The sequence below is a fragment of the Triticum urartu genome, chromosome 4, assembly GCF_003073215.2.
Source record: "Triticum urartu cultivar G1812 chromosome 4, Tu2.1, whole genome shotgun sequence".
NCBI lineage: Eukaryota > Viridiplantae > Streptophyta > Magnoliopsida > Poales > Poaceae > Triticum > Triticum urartu.
In genome coordinates this window covers 438,928,164-438,950,427 of record NC_053025.1, presented here as the reverse complement: position 1 = coordinate 438,950,427, position 22,264 = coordinate 438,928,164, and positions in this window count along the sequence as shown.

Below are 22,264 nucleotides of genomic sequence, written 5' to 3'. Positions count from 1 at the left end.
TGCTAATAGTGATCTTGCCATCATAGAAATCTTGAAATAACTGCAAGAAATCATCCTTAATGATGTGCCAGCAACGTTTGACAAACAAACCAGTAAAACCATCAGGGCCAGGTGCCCTGTCAGTAGGCAGAGACTTTAGCACTTCATTTATTTCCTCTTCAGAAAAAGGAGCAGATAAGCTATCCAGATTATTCACTCGTTCAATCAGTGAGGCTAAGTCAAACTTCATATCAATCTCCTCAGAAACACCCATTCTGTCCTTGAAAGTACCCCATAACATGCCAGCCATCTGCTGGTGATCAGAGACAACAGTACCATCTTCATTCTGCAGAGAGGAAATTGAGTTTCTCCGAAAATGTTCAGTTGCCATTGCTTGGAAAAACTTAGAGTTTTCGTCCCCAACTTTTATCCACCGAACGGTACACCTCTATTTCCAGTATAAAAACTGTAGATGGAGAATTTCCTCAATATGAAGTTTCACTATTTTCCTGAAATTAAATTCAGGTCTCGTTAAAGGCCTTAACTCCTCAAGATCATCAAAAAAGATTACCACCTTGTTACACGCTGCAATGGCTTTCTTGAGTTTAGAGAGGCTGATGTACCAGTGTTTAAGAGCATTCCGAAGCCTTTTGAACTTTTCTGTCAAACGAGTTGCAGAATTTGTTCTCTTGGTTGGGGCACTCCATGATTGTTCCACACAATCAAAGAAACCTGGCAGATCCACCCAATAGTTTTCAAACCAAAAAATCTTGGACTTGGGGATAGTTGTTGCAATGGTGACAACACAAGGTACATGATCCGAGGCTGTTCTTGCTAAAGGAAAGACCATTGCGTTAGGATAATCATTAATCCAAGTGGAGGAAGTAAAAAACCAGTCCAATTGCTCCAACAACGGGTTTTCTTGCATGTTAGACCATGTGTATGATCTTCCTTTTAAAGGTAACTCAAGAAGACCAAGGTGGCCGATGACCTCATTGAAGAGGAAGATATCATTTATGTCTCCTCCTGGCAACTTTCTATTCTCAGGAGATCTAATGAAATTAAAATCTCCCACCAGAAGCCATTTATCATCAGGAGGAATATCCAGATCATACAACCATTGAACAAAATTATCTCTAGGCTGTCCTTGACAAGGCCCATAAACATTAACCAAAGTCCATCGACTTGCATTATGGGCAGAAGTGAAAGATACTATAATACCAAACGGCTTAATATCCACTAATGTGCCAGTGAACATGTTGGAACACCACAGCACAAGAATTCCACCAGAGGCACCAGAAGAGGGTGAATAAACAAAATTATCAAACCTTCGCGGGCAAAACTTTCTAATCACACGTTGATCAAAGAAATCACATTTAGTTTCTTGTAGATAGATGATAGAGCACTGGCTTTCTTCAATTTTCGCCCGAACACTTCTCTGCCTATCTTCAGAATTTAAACCTCTCACATTCCAACAAAGAACCTTCCAATCTCTAGTTTGGTGTGCATTCATGAGGAGACAATAAAAGGAGACAGAGATAATAGTTCACTACATAACAGTGAAACAAAAGGCCATAGATAAAACCATCCACACAATCCAAAGTGCAGACCACAGTGCAGACAGCAAACAAGAGAAAGACAAGGTTCAGATAACTGGCATGACAAGGGACATGCCTCCCTGTAAAACACATAAGAGTCTCAATCATCATGGGAAACTGCAGGCGTGGGGGCAGTGTCAGAAGAAGCCATAAGCTTCTCCGCAGTCAGCTTCTCAGCCGGAACACCAAGGGCTGCTCCAATCATCTGCAGTGTGGCAATTGGGGTTGGGGGAGGGGCCTGGTCTTGAGGTGCATTATTATCTGACTTGGCCTACGAAGCTGGAGTGGAGTCCGTCTTTAGCTTCTTGGCTCTAGGCCTCCTGAGAGGCTTGGGCTTAGGAGACATCGGAGATATAGGTTTGAAACCCTGGGACTTGGCAGCACTCCTGGTCACCCTTCTGTCAGAAAAATCAGAAGCAGCCTGCACAACTGGTCGACTCTTTCTGGCACGAGCTTTTCTGATTGATTGCACTATAGAGGAGAAAGTGCAAGCCAATGTGTCCGCTTGACTTTCCTTAGCAGACGCTTGAGCAGATGCTTGAGAGAAAGGCACACTGTCCTCTGACACCTGTGCAACAGTCTTGGTGCATTGTCCCTCCAAGAAAAGTTTCCTAGCTGTGCGCTGAGGCTGGTGAGGAGGTGGGAAGCGGAAAGACAACATTGGCTCAAAAGCCATTGTCCAAGATCTCTTATACTGGGGCAAACCAGGTAGAGGCATAACCTTAGGGATCTTGGCAGCTAGAAAAGTAGGCATGAGTGATTCAAAAGACCTCCGCCAGATGAAATCGGGCGGCAGGGCCGGCCCCATGACAATTCTCACAAGCCCAACATGTAGAGGGGGTGCCTGAACCACAATTGGCTTATATGGGACTATTGCAAGATTGTTGTGGCTCGGATCCTGCACATCTGCAGGCACAAAAACAATGTCAGGGTTTTCCAGAAGATGGTGCTGCTCCTGTTGGACCTGAATGTGCTGCTGTTCTGGTTGGTCATGATGAAACTGCTCTTGTTGAATTCCTTCCATGTCATGATCCTGAACCAGCATAGGGCCATGTACAACTGTATTATTGGGCTCATCGGCAAGGGGAACATGCTCCAATGGGCCCAAAGCATCCTCTGACTCATTTGAGCCCATGGAAGGGTTTAAAACCATGGAATTAGCCTCTTGGACTTGTGGCTGTACTTGCTGAACCTCCTCCTCGTTGTTGTCCTGCCCCCAGCCATGCAGATCCTGCGGATTGGGCTGTGGTGGTTCCTCTGGTTCAGCTGGTTGTGGGATATCATTCCATCCAAGAGCAGGGTATGGTGGCAAAACCCAAAAGTTTTCAGGTGGGTGCAACTCCCCTGGCATTGGGTGTGGGTTTCCATCGACCGGCATTACATCCTCATCAGGCGGCAATTGCTCAGCGAAGTCGGCCGTGAGGATAGAGACTGAGGCAGTCCATGAGATCACTGCTCCACCGATATTCGCAAACTGACGAAAAACAACATCCCGTGGGACTAACTGATTATCTGGGAAAGAAGCATAAACGAGGGCTCTGACAAGCCTATCATCTTGATGATTCCAATAATGAAACTGACCAAACGTGCCCACTACCTCAGCTAAGTTGACTTCACTACGGTAATCCAAAGGCACTCCAACAAACATAAGCCATCCCGTTCTATGCCCTTGCAAAGCACGGAAACCCTCTCCATGATCATGTCTAATGAATCTGAGAAACAACTCATTGCCATGCTGATCTAATCCAAGTGGCCAAGGGGGGTGCGAAATTAAAGCAGCGCAGATGACAGGATCCTGCATCTCATACAGCCCTACCCCCTGAAACCAAGTTTGTGCAGATCGTACCGGAAGCTCGAGTTGGTTGGTGATGAAGGCATGGACCTGCTGCCGACGGATAGCGACATCCTCAGGTGGTGGCGGTGGGTCAACAACGCCGACCATGAAGGACTCATGGCGCCGGGGAGGAGCCTGAGCCGGCGTGTAGAAAGTCCACGGGACACGAAAAGGCCCACCATCGACAATGTCATGACCCGCCGGAAGGAAGCGGCAGGGATCAAGTTCGTAGACTGCCATGGATGAAGGTGGCGCTGGAGCTAGGATCGGTGGCGGACTTAGCGCTGGGCTACGCGGCGGCGATGGAGATGGTGGTTTTGTTGGGGAAGCGGAGGAGGCTGGTGTTTTTGGTGGGGTTATGTCAGAGGTGGCAGAGGGGACGGTGGAGCTCGAAGCGCCAAGATACCTGCTGAAGGCGCGAGGTTCGATGGTAGGCGCTCTGGTTTTGGGAACCCAAAGTTTAATATTTGGAGGAGACTGGGTGCAGTCTTTCTTAACGTGACCGGACCGGAAACAATTACGGCATCTAACCAGATTGGTGCAATGTTCCATAACACGTCCCATGCCAAGGCATTTTGAACAATCCCAATAACTAGCAGCCATCTCTTCCACAACAAGATCAAGTCCTTGTAAATCACGCACTATCTCAACTGGTGATTTAGGCGGAGAGTCTTCAGACATTACCAACTCATATGTTTGGATCAAAGAATATTGTTCTTGGTCAGAATCATCATCCGAAAGCTCCAAAGGGTGCTGGGCCGTTCCTAACATACTGGGCTGCAGGCGTGACATCGGCCCAACATGATTTGCATGGGAAAAGACCAAACCATGTTACGTACCTGATCCCGAAAACTCCGGTAGAAGATCACAGGGAGATATTGATCCAAACGTGACATCCGGAGATAGCAAACTCCTCGTCGGCGAGGTGGCCGGAGTTGGCGCCGGAGGTGATATGGAATCCATCCGAGGGAGATCAGCACACTCTTGAGGATCAACGAAATAACCAGCATCTAGAGTAACAACTTTAATTTCCTCGGCAGTGGCTGGATAACGATAACCTTTGCAGGCATCATAATTCAGAAAGGTGGCAAAACGTAGGGATTTCTTAACAGCATGCTGAGATGAACGCAAAGAGGATTTGGCTGGTGCATGTTTCATGGCCTCCAGTCCAAGACGTGCTCGGCGCTTGGAGGGACTAACTAGAGTCCATTCCTCCTTGCATTCAACTTGCCAAAGACGAAACTCTTTCTCCCAATCTGGGCCACCATGGCCCCAAAGATGAAAATAACATTTGAATTGAGGGCAGACAAAAGATCGTTGATGCAAGATGAAAAACCCCACTTCTTTGCAAGAAACATTGAAGGCAAAAACCTGATCACGCAGACAAGATACCTTGAGGGAGGAACAATATCCTCCAATCGCAGATTCCAGAGCCAAAGACACGTTCTCCTCATCTAGCCGAAAGTTGTGGCGTGCAAAAGACACCACCATGATGAAGTGGCCAGATCTATCCGAGGGATGCACTGTGCGATGGAAGGAGTGCCGGATCACCTTTGCCATGTCAATCCCAGGGGAGAAATCCAACCCCAGGGAGATGGCCGCATGAACAGCCATGGAGATGCCCACCAGGAGAAAGAGGAGACTACGCCGGACGTGATGGCCGGATCCAAAAACCAAAACCCACGTGGGGAGGTGGAGATCGCCAGCGGTGGGTGGGCTAGGGTTTAGGGGAGGGGCGAGAGGTGGGAGGTTCCATCTTCCTAGGAGGTTTATGCCACCACGCTGAGTCGGTTTGTGCCACAGAGGAGCTGAAGTTTTATAAAGACAGTGTTGATCCGACAGACATGACTTCTTTGAAAAATCCAACTACGGAGCATGATCCGGCGTTCAAGTTTAAATCGGCCACAAACACTAAGATGGTTAATTTTGTTCCTGGCGATTCATCCAAGCAGTTCAACATCAGCGCTAACTTGGATCCCAAATAGGAAAGCGTGCCCATAGAGTTCATCCATGAGAACCGGGACATCTTTGCGTGGAAACCTTCTGACATGCCAGGTGTACCGAGGGAACTCGCTGAGCACACACTTAATATAGATCCTAAGTTTAAACCGCTCAGACAGTTTCTCCACTGCTTCAACAAAGAAAGGCGCAAGGCTATCGGTGAGGAGGTAGCTCGTCTGTTGGCCGCAGGGTTTATCGGGTCTTTCACCCGGAGTGGTTGGCTAATCCGGTGGTGGTTCTTAAGAAAAGCGGTACTTGGCATATGTGTGTGGACTACACAGATTTGAACAAGGCTTGCCCAGCAGATCCCTTTGCCCTCCCTTGTATTGATCAGATTATTGATGCTACGACGGGTTGTGACCGTTTGTGTTTTCTGGATGCTTATTCTGGTTATCATCAGATCAAAATGGAAGTTAAATACCAGGAGAAGACAACTTTTATAACTCCCTTTGGAGCCTTCTGCTATGTATCCATGCCCTTTGGGCTCAAGAGTGCCAGGCGACTTATCAACACTGTGTTCAAAATTGTCTTCATAAGTAGATTGGGCGCAATGTCCATGCATATGTGGATGATATTGTGGTAAAATCCAGGAAGGAGGAAACATCGATAGATGACTTGAGAGAAACCTTTGATAACCTCCGGGTTTATAAGATGATTCTTAATCCGGACAAATGTGTCTTTGGTGTTCCGGCAGGCAAGCTCTTGGGTTTTCTGATGTCTAACAGGGGCATCGAGGCTAATCCGGAGAAGATCACAGCTATCACTTCTCTGGCTAAAACGACATGCATCAATGACGTTCAGCGTCTGGCGGGGCGTATTGCGGCTTTGAGCCGGTTTATCACTCGTCTAGGGGAAAAGGCTATCCCTTTATATCAGATGCTAAAGAAAACGGATGACTTTGTCTGGAGCGATGCGGCTGATAAAGCATTTGAGGATCTGAAGCGACAGTTAGCTGAACCGCCTGTGCTTGCAGCTCTGATCGATAAAGAGCCTTTACTGCTATATGTGGCTGCTAATGCCAGGGCTGTTAGTGTGGCTATTGTTGTGGAGCACAAGGAGGCCGGAAAGGAATATCCTGTTCAACGGCCGGTTTATTAATATCAGTGAGGTGCTTATCGAATCAAAGCAGAGGTATCCACATTGGCAGAAGCTGGTGTATGGGGTGTTTATGGAAAGCCGGAAGCTCAAGAATTATTTTCAGGGTCTTCCTATCATAGTGGTCAGTTCAGCCCCTCTGGGAGATATCTTTCAAAACAGAGAAGCAACTGGTGGGATTGCCAAGTGGGCTATTGAGCTTGGACCTCATGGGCTCAAATATACACCTCGCACAGCGATCAAATCTCAAGCACTCACGGATTTCATCAATGATTGGGCAGAGTTGCAGGCACCAGAGGAAAAGCCAGATAACACTTATTGGACTATTCACTTTGATGGGTCCAGGCAATTGGAGGGCTCGGGGGCTGGAGTCATATTAACTTCCCCACGAGGTGACAAGTTTTGTTATGTTCTTCGCTTAATGTTCCCTTGTACTAACAATGCAGCTGAGTACGAGGCCTTACTCCACGGTCTTCGGATGGCTAAGGAGATGAACTTAAGTCGGGTTAAGTGCTTCGGTGACTCGTACCTGGTGTCTCAACAGGTATCTGGCACTTGGGATTCTAAGGACCCACTCATGGCTGCATATCGACGAGAGGTGGACATACTGGCTGGTCATTTCAAGGGTTATCAAGTTGACCATATAGATCGGCGAAAGAATGAAGCGGCGGACGCTTTAATTCGCCTTGGCTCTCAGCGTAAACCGGTCCCACCTAATGTCTTCCTCGACGTACTACATAATCCGTCGGTCAAGATACCAACAGAGGAGGAGTTGGCTATTCCTGACCCGGAGGCCCAATTGGTGGCAGCTTTGCATGTTATACCAGATTGGACAGTCCCGTACTTGGTTTACATGAACCGGGGCGAGTTACCTGAGGACGACACCTTGGCCCGGCAGATAATCCAGCGTTCCAAGTCAATGACCATAATTAATTGGGAGTTACATCGTTATGGCATAACAGGGGCCATTCAGCGTTGTGTGTCTCCTCAAGAGGGTTGTGAGATTTTGCGAGAAATCCACGAAGAATATTGTGGTCACCACGCCGGTTCAAAATCCTTGGTGGCTGAGGCTTTTCATCACGGTTTCTATTGGTTAACAGCTCATGCTTATGCTGAGGATTTAGTCAAAAGGTGTGACGGTTGTCAAAAATTTGCATGCCGCGCTCATGTTCTGGCTCAGGAGTTGAGGATGATTCCAATAACTTGGCCGTTTGCGACTTGGGGGCTTGATAAGGTTGGACCCTTTAAGAGATCCAAGGACAAAAAGATCCACCTGTTAGTGGCAGTTGACAAGTTCACCAAGTGGGTGGAAGCAGAGCCAGTCAGTAAGTGTGATGCAGCCATGGCGGTTCAATTCATCAAAAAGGTGATATTCCGCTTTGGTTTCCCACATAGTATTATAACTGACAATGGTACTAATCTGTCAAAGGGTGAGATGGAGGAATTTTGCCAACGTGAGCACATCCGGCTTGATGTAGCATTAGTAGCTCATCCCCAGTCTAATGGTCAAGCAGAGAGGGCAAATCAACAAATTTTGAGAGCTATTAAACCCTAGCTTATGGTTCCATTAAAGCAGACACCGGTTTGTTGGGTGGAGGAGTTACCTTCTGTGTTATGGAGTATCAACACCACACCTAACAGATCTACGGGTTACACACCTTTCTTCATGGTTTACGGAGCAGAGGCAGTTCTCCCTAGTGACATCCATCATGACTCACCCCGTGTGACGGCTTATGTTGAAGTTGAGAATGAGATAGCACGTCAGGACTCACTGGACCTGCTAGATGAGGAGCGTGATTTAGCAGCAGCACGTTCAGTGATTTATCAGCAAGATCTCTGACGTTATCATAGCCGCCGGGTTAAGACCAGAACTTTTCAAGAAGATGATCTGGTGCTCCGGCTCATCCAGGATAAGACTGATATGCACAAGTTATCCCCACCTTGGGAAGGACCTTTTGTGGTCATCAAAAATCTGCACAACGGGTCATACTACCTCATTGATGTTCGAGAGCACAAAGACTCACGTAAATCGGAGGAGGAGACCAAGCGGCCATGGAATATAGCCCTTCTTCGGCCATACTATACTTGAATCACAACCTCTTCTATGTACATACTTATGACAATGTATATATATTATATAATAAACCGGAGCCTCGGCTAAAGCGGGGTCTCTGTTCTTTTTTACATCATGTGTGGTTTCACAAGGGTTTCTACTGACAAAGCGGAGTTTTATTAACCCGGCCTATAAAGTCACACAGATATCAAGCAAGTCACTAGGGGGCTTGGTCGTATTCGAACCATAGCTACACCTCTTGATCGGTTTACAAACCAAAAAGGGATATCACTAGGGGGCTTGGTTGTCTTCACACCATAGCTACACCTCTTGATAGGCTTCAAAGCCAAAAGGAAATTATGTGGAACCAAAGAGAGTCTGTAGCATCAAGCACAACTCAAACATGGGTAACCACTGAGCACAGCTCAAATATTACCCGGGGGCTCCTTGCTTCTCAAAGAACAATGAGTTTGCACCCTTGTAATAGGCTATCAAGCCAGGCTTGGAAGCCAGGTGTATTCACCTAAAACCCCGGGTTATCCTGCCTTTTTAAGTAAGCCACTCCGTCCAGGTAAACCTGGTATGACCCATCAGACATTTGACAAGTCAATCCCATGGACCCTGAACTTGTCAAAGTTAAAATGGTGATTGGTTAAAGATTGAGGTCCATCTTAAAAGGCTTTGCAAAATGGTTTAACTCAGCAGCCTGGCAGCCCATGAAAAGCCTCGATTTAGGGCCTGGCAGCCCATGAAAAGCCTTGTCTATTATCTTTTTGATTTGCTGTTTTTTATATATCTTTTGATAAGGGATTTGTGAATATTTTTTCTGATAAACCGGTGTTCATTACAACCCGGCATGACTTTCAACGCTTAGTTGCCAGTACATGATCAGTTTTTAAACCAATAGCATATTGTTCCAGTCTGGTTTTGACTAGATGTCACCAGCATTATATGAACAAATCAACGGCTATTATAGCCCAGTATGGTTTCTATATGAACCGGCAAGAGGGCAAGGAGTTATCAACACTCCGGATTGGTGTTTTTCACCTTTATTATAAAAGTATTCAACGCTTAGTGTTGTCACATATATCATCTACTTTATCTGGCTCAATACAAAACCTGGTTATTCATCCAAGTTATATGTTTTTGGGCATCATGACCCGTCCAGTGGTACACCACCGGGACACTTTTAAGTTCTTATATGCAGGAACACAAATCATAATGGACTATGCATAAATAGATCCCAAAAGTGAAACAAGTTTTCACGGTATCAAGCAACATAAACATGCTCGATGGCATGGCAGATAAAGGTGTTTCTGCTATCCTATTACAAGGCGCTTCAACGCGGCCCAAATTGAATAATGGTTTTTCAAGAAGTGGCAGACTATAGCTGATAAACCGGCTGTCGATTTAGGATTCTTCATTGGGACGGCTTGACGATTGAGGGTCATCTTGCGCGATCACATCCTCTTCATCCCTCCCCAGACGCTGGAAATCAACCGTCGACCAATCGATTCCAGTTAAAGCTTGAAACACGGCCTCTTCATGGATAAGGCTAGAGGGGTCAATATCAGGAGCATAAGTATGCTTACAGATTGGAGGCACAAGATCTTCAACATCATGGATCACCGCGGGCTGTCTCTTTCCCTCAGCATCATAAACCGGTTGGAAATGAGATATATCTGTGTCCTCCGCCAGTTTGCTTGCTATTGGCCGCATCTCCATTGTCAGCCTTCGCAGATCATCATTGTTGAAGTCTGAGCCATCTTCTTTCACGCCAGGATACCCTTTGATGATATCTGCTGGTTCAAGATCCGGAATCCATGCCTTGGCCCGGATTAGCGCGGTTAGTGCTCCTGATCTTGCGGCTGATCTCTTCAGTTCATTGATCCGGGCAGGTAGCATGGCCAGCTTCTCAATTGTTTCCTTTATCAACGATGGCGCTGGCTTGTTATAGGTTGCAGTGCAAATGGCACGTTGGGATCCAGAGAACAGTTGTTCTATCAAGGTGTAGGCCACTTTAAGTTTCATCCGCATATCAGAGCCCAGATGAGCAATGCGGGTCCCTGTCATGGTTTAGCATCAGTAAACCGGTCATTGATAAGATCTTATGACTTAGACAAACTGCACAAGGAGGTACTTACCAAACACAGTGGAGGTCATGGCGTTAATTTGCCGCTTCAAGCCGGTCAGTTCGTCAACCACCGGTTTTAGGGCTGCTTCTGCGTCCTCATCCTTCTTTGTTAAACTGGCCTTCTCCGTTTCCCAGTCTGCACACTCTTTATCAAAAGCTGCTTTCAGCTTCTCCATAGCTGCTAAGGCATTGGTCAGCTCTTCTTTGGCTTTGGCAGCCTCTGTTTGATGAGATTTGACGTTCTCTTGAAGATTAGCGGTTTGAGCATCCCTTTTACTCATCTCGGCCTGCAAAGGCGAAGATATATCAACAATGAGATGTGTATTTTCTAAGTACCAAGCGTATAACAAGTTATGCACTTTGTACTTGGGGGCTAATGCCTATTTGCTCTATCATCAACATATTTTTCACAAGTCTCAAGTACAATGCAAGCATTATCCTTAACACTTGGGGGCTAATGTACATCTGTCCAAAACTGACACATTGATTAAAGACCCGGTTTACCTCGCAAAGCTAAAACGGCCCTTGGGGGCTACACCGATGAAAACTACATGAATACAATGATAAAGTACCGATTTGTTTCTAACCGATGACTTGACATATGGAGGATCAGCATGCAAGGATTAAGATATTACAACGTCCTGGCTTACGATTAATATCATAAACTGGCCCTTGGGGGCTACTTGGGCTGTTGTTTATACTTTGAAATCAAGAAAGGAAAGGTGATGAAAATACCTCATAGCGTTCTTTCATCAGGTTCACCAAACCGGCTTCATAATCACGGTTTGAGTGCAGACGGTTTAAAAAGCCGGAGTGGAGTTCTTCAGCGCTGAGATGGGTGTAGCTTGACTAGTCAGTGCTCCATTTGCCTTTTTCCATGGCAGCACGCTCTTCCTTGGCACTATGTTTGGCCAAGATTACAGGATGGCCAGGAGAGTTGTGGCGCATACCAGTAATGATAACATCGCCTTCTTTGTCTCCAGCAGCTTTTTTTGGAGTTGATGGGGTTTCAGTAGCTCTCACCAGACTAGAATGCCTGTCATCAGCTCGGATTGGATCGACCGTTTCAGCATCAGGCGCAGCAATGTCAACTTCTGGTTGTTCATCGAGATTGTGATCTTGAGGGGGTGGCTCATCAAAAGTAGCTTCAGGATTGGGACCCTCCGGTTCCATAGCTTGTTCCGGTTCAACCGTTTGCTCCAGTTCATGAGCCGCCTGGTCTTCGGGCGGATTGTTCACCCGAGCCTTTTTGCCGGGTCTGGCTTTGGCTCTAAAACTAGGAAAAGATGTGAAAGTTAAGCATAGTATACAAGGTATGGAAACATTCAAAGAAGGGGTTTAAGTGCTTACCCAGCTACAGTCTTGAGGGGAGTAAGTTCGGTCGTTGTTGACTCGCCAGAAGATGAGGGAGGTGTCACCTGATAATTTGAATCGGACGGATTAAGAGATTGTCGGAAATAACCTGCCTTGGGATAAGAATTGTCAGAAGGAGGTGAGACCTCAGATCGGCGCTTTCGAACCAGGATGTCAGGTAAACCGGCCGAAGTGACCTTTTGGCCGCTATGCCGGGTTGTGCGGTGAGCCTCGTGCTGCTGCTTCTTCAAAATAAATGTTGGATCCAAGTAAGCAAGAGGATGAGAAAAGCTTACTTTCCGGACCGCTTGACGGATTTTTTGCGTTGGCATAGAGTCTGAACCGGAGGAAAGGGTAATTACCTCTACATCATCAGCTTGGCTGCCCTCCACGTCCTCCTGATAAGTATCATTGTTAATGAGATGCATGAAAAGGGAGCCTATTGAATCAAGTTCTACCTCAACTTCCGGTTCATCTGCATCATCATCCAGTTCCATGCTGATGCGTTCAGCTGCCTTCCGCTTTGAGGTTCTCTTGACGGCTTTTGTTTTAGGACGGGATGGCTTTGCTGCTTTTTCTTGAGGTTTCTTCTTCCAGAACGGATCATCACCCTGTTTTAAAGAGGAGCAAAGGATATTCAAGCCTGTACAGTACAAGGATATCAAGTGTAAAGCGGAAGATGGTACTTACAGCTGGCGGTTTGTTTTTAGTATAGATGGGGTTTAATCCGGTTTGGCGACAGACCGCCTCCGATTCATTCAAAATCTTCTTGACATCCTCAGTGACTTCTCCATTGGTTAACTGAATATTGATGTGACGATGAGGGTCTTCTACTTCACCAGTGTACTCACACATTAAACCGGAGCGGCGACTTAATGGCAAGATGCTCCAGGATATCCAGCAACGCACAAAGTCGAAGCCTGATAAACCGTTGGACATAAAGGCTCGAAGCTTGGTGAGTTGAGGGTCATATGAGGCCCGTTCCGTAGCGCTTAGACGTTGCGGCAGTGGATGAGTGTTGGATAGCCGGTGGGCACGGTAACCCGGCAGAGGGTTCTCGTCTTTAGGGGAGGTATCTTTACAGTAGAACCAAGTTTGGTTCCACTCTTTGGGGTGGTTGTGCAGCTTGGCATGAGGAAATTCGAACGCTTATCTTTTTTGAATTGATACGCCCCCAAGTTTAGTATTCGGTCCATCTACAAATTCAGTGCACCGATTCAGATGGAAAAAATCCCGAAACATCTCAGCAGTTGGTTCTTCTTGTAAGTACACTTCACAGAAGACTTGGAAATTGCATATATTGGACAACGAGTTGGGTCCAATATCTTGAGGGTGGAGCTGGAAACTGGCAAGCACGTCCCGGAAAAACTTTGATCCGGGCGGTTTGAAACCATGGCCTATGTGATCAACAAATACCATTACCTCACCCTGTTTAGTGGTGGGAGGGTTCTCCGGTCCAGGAACTCGCCACCGGATCTCATTCTTTTTTGGTAAGGTACCAATTCTGATAATTCCATTAAGCTGTTCCTCGGTAACTCGGGAAGGAGCCCAGTTACAGGCGTAAAAATGTTTGGCCATTACAACTGAAAAGCTAAAAAGAAATACCGGTTTACAATTCATTCATGGTGGTGCATAAGGTGAACGGAATAAAGATATACAAGTATGTAAAATTTCATAAACCGGAGACTAATACAATAAAGAATGACAAGGCAACATCGGAACAAAGGTATATGTATACTGTTAAACTGGAGTATGACAACAGAGATAAAAGGCTTACCAGTTTACAAGGGGACTAATGGTATGTGATAGATTGCTTTCTACAAAAGTAAACCGCCTATGGGATAAGGAGGATGCAGATCTAAGGTAAGAACGAATAAGTAAGGTAAAACAGGTTCCATAAGGGGACATGGAAATTTTGGATCTATTGAAAGAAAGGAAAGCAAAAATATTTTGACCTAAAAGGGTTGGTCCCGAAGCAGTTCGTAATGGTTCAGATCAGTTTTTATGCACACAAGGGTTTGTTATGGTAGCGGAAGATAAACCATTACGCGGAATATATCAAGCTTGAGGTTTTTTATCCATGGACTAAGGAGGAACAGGGAAGAGCAGCACCAGAGCCCTGATGAACTTTGATGAACTACGAAGAACAAGGAAACCCTAGGCAGATCTACAAAGGGGGAAAGGAAAGGACTTACAGCGACTGTTGAAGCAACGGAAGTACGCCGCAGCTCTCTGGTGCAACCAGGTTGATGCAGCGGCCAATGGAGAGGCGGAGGCAAAGCTCGGCGACGGCAGCGGCGCTCAGGTGTAGAGACGTCGCAAGCAGGAAGAAGAAGCGAAGGAGGCAAAGGGGGAAAAAGAGAATGGCCCTTGGGCCTATTTATAAGGTGAACCGATAAGCGACAAGTACGGAAATCGAGGAGCTTAAAATGGATAGTTAATAAGGATGTCTCCTCGAGGGTTGGATATTCATTAATGAAGGGTATCTTTGGCTTCAACAGATAGATGATGTCATGATAGTTTATTACGGGTCTAAAGGATGACATCACGGCGGTTTACCAGATTCATGCGAAGGTGCCAGGGCAAGAATTTTTCTAAGTATTGAAGATTGACATGAACAAGTTCAAATCAATCTGGGGCCTAATGTTGGGGATATGATTACTGCAGGTAAACCGACTAGGAATGGCCGGGTTAGCTCCATGAAGATAGAAGCCCATCACGACGTGAGGATGGTGACGCTTTACGAAGGCCCAAGGCCCAAAGGCGGGTTAAAGCCTGTAGATGTAAACCGACTCTGTCATGTAACTTGTATTGTAAGTTAGAGGAATAGAGACCGAGCCAGACACGTTTATGATCCAGCCTCGAGACTCTGTAAACCGGCGGGCGTCAACCTATGTATATAAAGGGACGACCCGGCCGCGGTTTAGGGACAACAGACAACAACTCGAGATCCAGGCAAAGCAGATTCGCTCCCTGGTCATCGAAACCCTAGCAATACCAATCACAACTAGACATAGGCTTTTACCTTCATCGAAGGGGCTGAACTAGTATAAAATCCCTCGTGTCCCTTGTCCGGTTTAACCCCTTTAAGCTAACCCATAGCGATGGCTCCACGACTAAGTCCTTTCACGAGGACATCTGCCGTGACAAACCCACGACAGTCATACTCTACTTCCTCTGTCTGGAATTCTACTAGATCCCCATTCAGACAATTTTGGGAGATGTGTCCTTCTTCTCTACATGAATAGCATGACTTAGTGCATGGTTTTATTGGGTGTTCTTTAGGTGTGTCCTCCACCTCTTCCTTCATCATAGTTTCTTCTAAAATTTCCATGAGGGCTCCTTTCATTGCTTCTTTCTTCTGCTAGATGGTTCATTGTACCATGGGGTAAATGTGACACTGAGCAGGGTAGTGGGTAGTCCCTTCACACAAGAAACAAGTGATCTGCCTAGTTGGGCATTATTCAGTTGGGTGACTTCCTTCACAATTAGGGCATTCATCCTTGTGTTCTTTATAGTTATGTCCTATTTCTCCACAAAGCTTGCATGCACAAGGTTTCTTCATATCCTTCCCATAAGCCTTCAATTTCTGGGACACAAGACGATACTTTAGCAGAGTCAACTTAAATTCCTTCCCAAGTGGGTTCTCCCTGCCATCCATTGATGTTTGGTACATACTACACCAAGTAGCAGCACCTGTTTCAAAGCACTGAAGAGCATGCTGGGCCATATCCTTTTCGGCTATAGTGTTATTCTCCATGTGATCATCCATGTTATGAATCCATCGGTCCATCTCCAATTGACTCATCGGTCCGGAAAATATAAGCTCATCTCCACTCATCCTCTATTGGTTCCAAGGGTTTGGGGGGAGGTAAGATAGGAGAGATAGGAAGGGATGCACACAATACAAACAAAAGTTTTGAAAGGACAGATTTTATTTGTGGCTAACGGAAAACAACAAACAAATGAAAGCTCACAATCGTCACATCTAACATAGGGATATAATAGGGGTTTGGTCTTCTAATGGTCAATAAATCTTCAAAGTCGCCAAACCCTTCAAGTATTGTTCATGTCTTCGATGGCTTCTTCCGATCATGCTTGTCTTTCCCAAGTTCTTTTACCAGATCCTCTTCGTTGACGCGAAGTCTCTCATGACGTCCTTTAATAATTCTGGAGTTGCATTCAAACTTCTGGGTTTTCAACATCCTTGGCATGAACCATGGTCCTACTATCCTTCAGTTCCTGACGACTCTCCTGTATCTCGAGGTTTTGCTCCTTCAGCTTGGCTACTATCAGCTTTTGGCCCTGAGTTCTTCACGTAATGCTTCCTTATCAAATACGGCTTCCTGCGGGTCCATCTTAAAACTCCTGATGTAATTCTCCAGATCCTGGTGGTACACCAGCTAAGGTTAAACTTCACCTTTTGCTGATAGGTACTCCATCAGTGTTCTACCGTCCAATCTTTCCGAAGAAATGCATGTTTAACTCAGCACGGTGCCAATAGCATAAGCGGGCGATAACATCATGGATAGCCGTGTTTCTGCCCTGGTCATTGACATGAATTATCATTCCATAGTTGATATCTCCTGCCTTAGGGTTTTCTTGATAAAACTTTGAGTTTTTAACTCTCCATGTTCCTGTCTTTCTCCAATACACCTTGATCTTGGGTATTGACAACTTCCATAGTCTGACAAATTCCATAAGGGTAGCCTTCCTAGGTCATACCAATCTTGAAATTCTTTAGAGCCTCCAATTCTCCTATTCTTCGGAGTCTTCAACCGTTCTAGTTCCCATTATTCTGATGCAAGGTAAAAATCCTCTTCATTCCAAAGTGGTCTTAGTTGTCCGATATCTTGTCCTTCTTGGAGTGGTCTCATCAGTCGAATCTTCATGTGGTCAAAAGGGAAAAGGGGTATAGTCTCACTAAAAAGGGAATTTTTTTGAATAAGCTCAGAAGAGAAGAGAGGTAAAAGATCCTTTTGAAAATGAAGTTGTAGAGAAAAATCTTTCCTATGGGCTTGCCAGTTTCTAGGGGTCACGTCCTACAGTCAACATGTGCTCTGATATTACCTTGTAGCGACCCGACCTCAGACGGTCAAGTCTCTGTGCTTAAGTGTCATCCCTGGATCGGTATGCTGATACACACAGTACTCGAGGATTTATAACAGAGATAAGTCACATGTATAAATAACATAAATACTATTACCTCAATCCAAATAGCAGAAGTAACAACAAGGTTGTGGATTCCCATCAACACCAACAGAAAAGTTGAGTGTAGAAATCGTAACCCTAACGTATCACTTACTCGTCATAAGAATCCTGCAACATGAGACGTTGCAGCCACAAACGGTCAGTACGTTGAATGTACTAGCAAATTCACACCATAGGACACTGATGAATAATAGCTATCACTACATGCATATTTGGCTGGTGGAGGCTCTATGGTTAACATGTTTTTGCAAAAACCCTATTTTTCCCTATTGCAAAGGAATATATTTTTATTTAACTACAAAGTTTGTTGAAAACATTGACAAGTTTCCTCCAACTCGATCCCAAAATAATAATCATTAACCCAATAAATTGATTAGGTAAAGTGTTGAGATCAATAGAATAATTCAAGAACCAGATACTCAAGATGTCCATAACTGGGGACACGGCTAATCATGATTAGTTTGTACACTCTGCAAAGGTTTGCGCACTTTTCCCCACAAGACTCGATCTCCTCCGTTGGATTTCTCACACTACATGGTGTTTGGGAAGCGGATGACCGAGACACAGTCTTTCAGAAACATTTACTCTCTACTTCGGGCGGACCGGTACACCTACAATCCCCCTACATCTGCTAGTCCACCACTTCGAGAGCTCATGCAACTTACTCAACTATGCCAGAGCCCATAATGGCTTGTGGCTGCACACGGAAGTTTCTAGCATGAATAGTCTTATGATCCCTTTGAGCCTGGGTGGCATTCCATAGGATGATCACACGGGTCCTCCGGGATCCCCTTGGGCAAGCACTTGGTTCTCCAGGTGCCCGGGCAAACCACTGGGTGCTCCAAGGTGATCCTACCATTCCACATAGATGTGTATTAAAGTAGCCACCTTAAGTTAACCATTAAATAATAACTCTCACATCTGTCATGAAACACTCAACCAATCCACGTCTATGAGCTCAGCAGAGCAGTACGAGCATAACGTAGAAGTAACTCCCAAGGTTTGAATGCAAGACAATAGGTTCCTACCTCATCAACTACTTCCCAATACCCACATGTTATCAATCCTACTCATGCAATGTTTGAGGGTTGGAACTAATGCATAAAAACGGGGTAATGAAAAGTATGATCAAAGTGTGAACTTGCCTTGTACTGTTGATGAAGATGATTCACACTCATAACTCTTGATAGTTCTACTCGTCACACTCCGATCAATCTATCGTAAGCAAACAATAGCAATCACACATAAGCAACCACTCAAAAGATTAGAAAGAACAAAGAAGACAATTTGGAAAGCATCAAAACCAAGCAAATAACTCTTGCAACATAAAACAATTTCTAACAATACCGAAATTATGTGTATTTGGCCTTATGTAACGCCCCGTATGTAACTTGCCATATTTGTATTCCTACTCTTGCCATTTTCGGCACTAAGTTATGATATTCCCTCATGGTTGGGTTTTGTCTTCGTTTTGCTTTTGCCCTTGTCATGCATCTCATATCATGTCATCTTGTGCATCGCATTTGCATACGTGTTCGTCTCATGCATCCGAGCATTTCCCCGTTGTCCGTTTTGCATTCCGGCACTCCTACGTCCTCCGGTGTCCCCTTTTGCCTCTTTTCATGTGCGGGAGTTAAACATTCTCGGATTGGACCGAGACTTGCCAAGCGGCCTTGGTTCACTACCGGTAGACCGCCTGTCAAGTTTCGTGCCATTTGGACTTTGTAGGATCGAAAGTATGTCTAGAGGGGGGGGTGATTAGACTACTTTACCCTAGAAAATGCATAGCACTAAATCGTCTCTCAGGCTTGGTCTTCAGGTGGTGGTGTCCGGATAACTCCAAGAACGGAGGCTTCAGTTGATGTAGATGGAGCTGATGGAGTAGGTGCTGGAGCTGGTGGCACTGAAGCTGTAGCTGGTGCAGATGAAGTGGCTCTGGTGTCTGGAATAGGCACTGCAGCAGACCTCTGAGCTCTAGGCACTCTGGCAAATGCATCAGTGGTTGTCTTGCCCTTCCTCTCCTGCATATCATCCTGAAGTTGCTCCACAACAGACTGGATCTCAGTTACCTTCAAATCCAAGTCATAGAACTTCTGCTCCACGATCCTTTCCAAGCTCTCCTGATTTTGAGTCAGGGTGGCCAGTCCCTTCTCAATCCTCAGAGTGGAGGCAATCAAGTAGCCAAGCTGATCTTGCTTGCTCTTCAGAAGATACTGAGATGCTTCTTCAGTAGTTGGCATCCTTGGAGCCTTTTCAGCCTTTGCCTTCTCCTTCTTGGCTTGTGCGTGCACAGAAGATGGTTCATTTTCATCCATCATCGCAGTGTTGTCCTTAAATTCTAGGTAGATGGGAAGGTGCTCCTTGTCCAGCAGATATGTGCCAGTGCCCATCTTGGAGTTAGTCAACTCTTGGATCTGTGGGGCCTACCCACAACTCCTCTTCTGATCTGCAGCTGTCCTCTTTATGGTTTCCACTATTAGGCTCATGACTTTGAACTTCTGTGGGACATCAAAGATGTGAAGCAAGTTTATTGCATGGCCTCTGATCATCTTGTGATCTCCTGACTTTGGCAAGAGAGTGCGCCTGAGGATCTAGTTGATAATTGGCAATCCTGACAGAAGGTAATGTACAGATCCAAACTTATGTGTCTCAAGAGCACCATCTGGGATCTCCTTGTACATGTGTGCCATGGAGTTGTGATCCTTCTTCTTCTTGGCATAGACATCCAAGTCATCTTCACTCTCTTCTGGAGCATTGATCAACTTAGCCCATTCAGCAACCGTTGACTGGTACCTAGTGCCTTCAGACATCCAGACAATCCTTCCATCTGGGTAGAAGTGAGCTGTGGAGTAGAACTGCATGATGAGCTCATCATTCCATTTTGTGATCTTCTGAGCCACAAACTCATCAACTCCACAAGCCTTGAAGCTACCATATACACCAGGGAAGTGATCCTCGTTTTCCTCAATGAATGTCCAATCGACCCATCTCATGTCACACACTATGGGCTTCTTGTCAAGCAAGATGGTCTCATAGAAGTCCTGTTGTTCCTTTGTATGGAACCTGTAGTCCACAGTAGTCCTTCTCCTGGTGGCATATGGATCAGACTCTCTCCATAGCCTTAGAACAGAGTCCTTCCTGACTTTCATGTTCTCTGCAACTGGATGAGCATCATTGTGATCTGGAATTTTTGGCTTCAATTTCCTCAAGACAACAGAATCATCATCTTCTTCCATTGCAGCTTCAGGCATTGGGGCCTTGTTCTTCTCTGCAGCTGGAATGTTCCTAGTACTCCTCTTTGGTGCAGTTTTGGGTTTTGGAGCAGCTGGCTTAGAAGCTTCTTTGGGCTTAGATGAAGCAGCCCCTGACCTTATGGCATCTCCCATAAGTTTCTGAGCTTTGGGTGCTGGTGCAGCATCCTCTTCCTCTTCCTCTTCAGAGTCTCTCATGATTGAGGATCTCCCAAGCACTCTGGCAGTGGTCTTCTTGACCCTCTCTTTCCACTTCTTCCCTTCTGCAGCACCCTCTTTGGGTTCAGATTCCAAAGGTACTTGAGTAGAGGCTCTGGCTTTAGACATGGGAATTCTCTTTGCAGGTACTTTGGTCTTCATACCAGGCTTAGTGGCAGCAGCAGGGCTATGTTCCTTTTTAACCACTTTCTTCTTGGAAGTGGCCTCATCCTCAACTGCCACATAGTCTTCAGCCTCAGATTCAGAAGTTTTCTTCTTTCTGGCCCCGGTGGCAGCCTTTGGCAGATTTCTTGGTGTGCTCCTGCTGCCATCCTCTGAGCTTATAGAGGGACTAGTGCCCTCACTCAAGTGAATCTGCTCCTCTGACTTGTTCTGGCTGTCACTTTGATCAGACATATTGCAATCTCTGACAACTGACCCTGTGAATAGATTATAGATGAGGAAGAGTGGATGAGCATCACAAAATACAGAGGTTTTTGCAAAAGAATGAATTAAAAACTTAGTTTTAGTTTTCCACAGAAAGCATTTCGGATCTACCGATTTGCAAATTCGGTGATACCAAAGCAGCTTTTGGAACCTAAACCAGTGAACTCGGTCAGACCGAGTCATAGTTCGGTGGCACCAAGACTGCTAGGGTTTCACAAAGTGCTGAACTCGGTCACACCTATTTGAAATTCTCAGTCAGACCAAGAATCACATGTGCAATGGCCAGAGCCAAATTGGTGGAACCGATTTCATCAACTCGGTCGGTCCGAGATGGTTTCGGCGGAAACCTAACCCTAAATTTTCAATTCACGACTAACCTTCGGAGTGTTTTTGATGGATAGAATGATCTCAATCGTGGCGAGATTCATGGCGAACACAATGTGCTAGGAATCAGATAAGGATAGCACAGTGATCGAGTTCATACCCTAGTTCGGCGATGAACTCGCTACGGCGGCAACGGCGGGGATGATTCCCGTTGACGGTGGCGGAGAACAGCGGCAGGAGGCAACTGGCGACGAGGAGGACGATCCGGAGACCCTGGAGGTAGAGCCGGCTAAGAGCGGGCGAAAGAGTTCGTAGAAAATTTCCAAAATTTTGCCCGTGGGTATATATAGCCCGACCCTGTCGGTGTGACCGAGTGGAACAACCCGGTGGCACCAAGATGCATAACTGCAAGCAGTTGTTGCAACTCGGTGTGACCGAAAAGTTCAAATCGGTTGCACCGAGATTGAAAACCTAGATCGACTTAGTGATCTCGGTATGACCGAAATGGGTGAATCGGTCAGACCGAAACGCACAAAGAATTTTTGGAAGTTTAAGTCTATGATGAATCGGGGACTCCGAGTGCTCCTCACATAGAGTGGTTCTAATCAGCCTAGATCAAACTTTGTGATGCAGCATGAATAGAGTTTGAGACGAGAAAAACATAGATATCTAGAGAAGGTTCTTAGGCATTCTAATCCATCCACTTGGCCAAAATAAAAGGAAACCAATCAATCAAAACAACAAGTGGATGTCCTCAAATGAGTAAATTATGCAACCAACATGCTC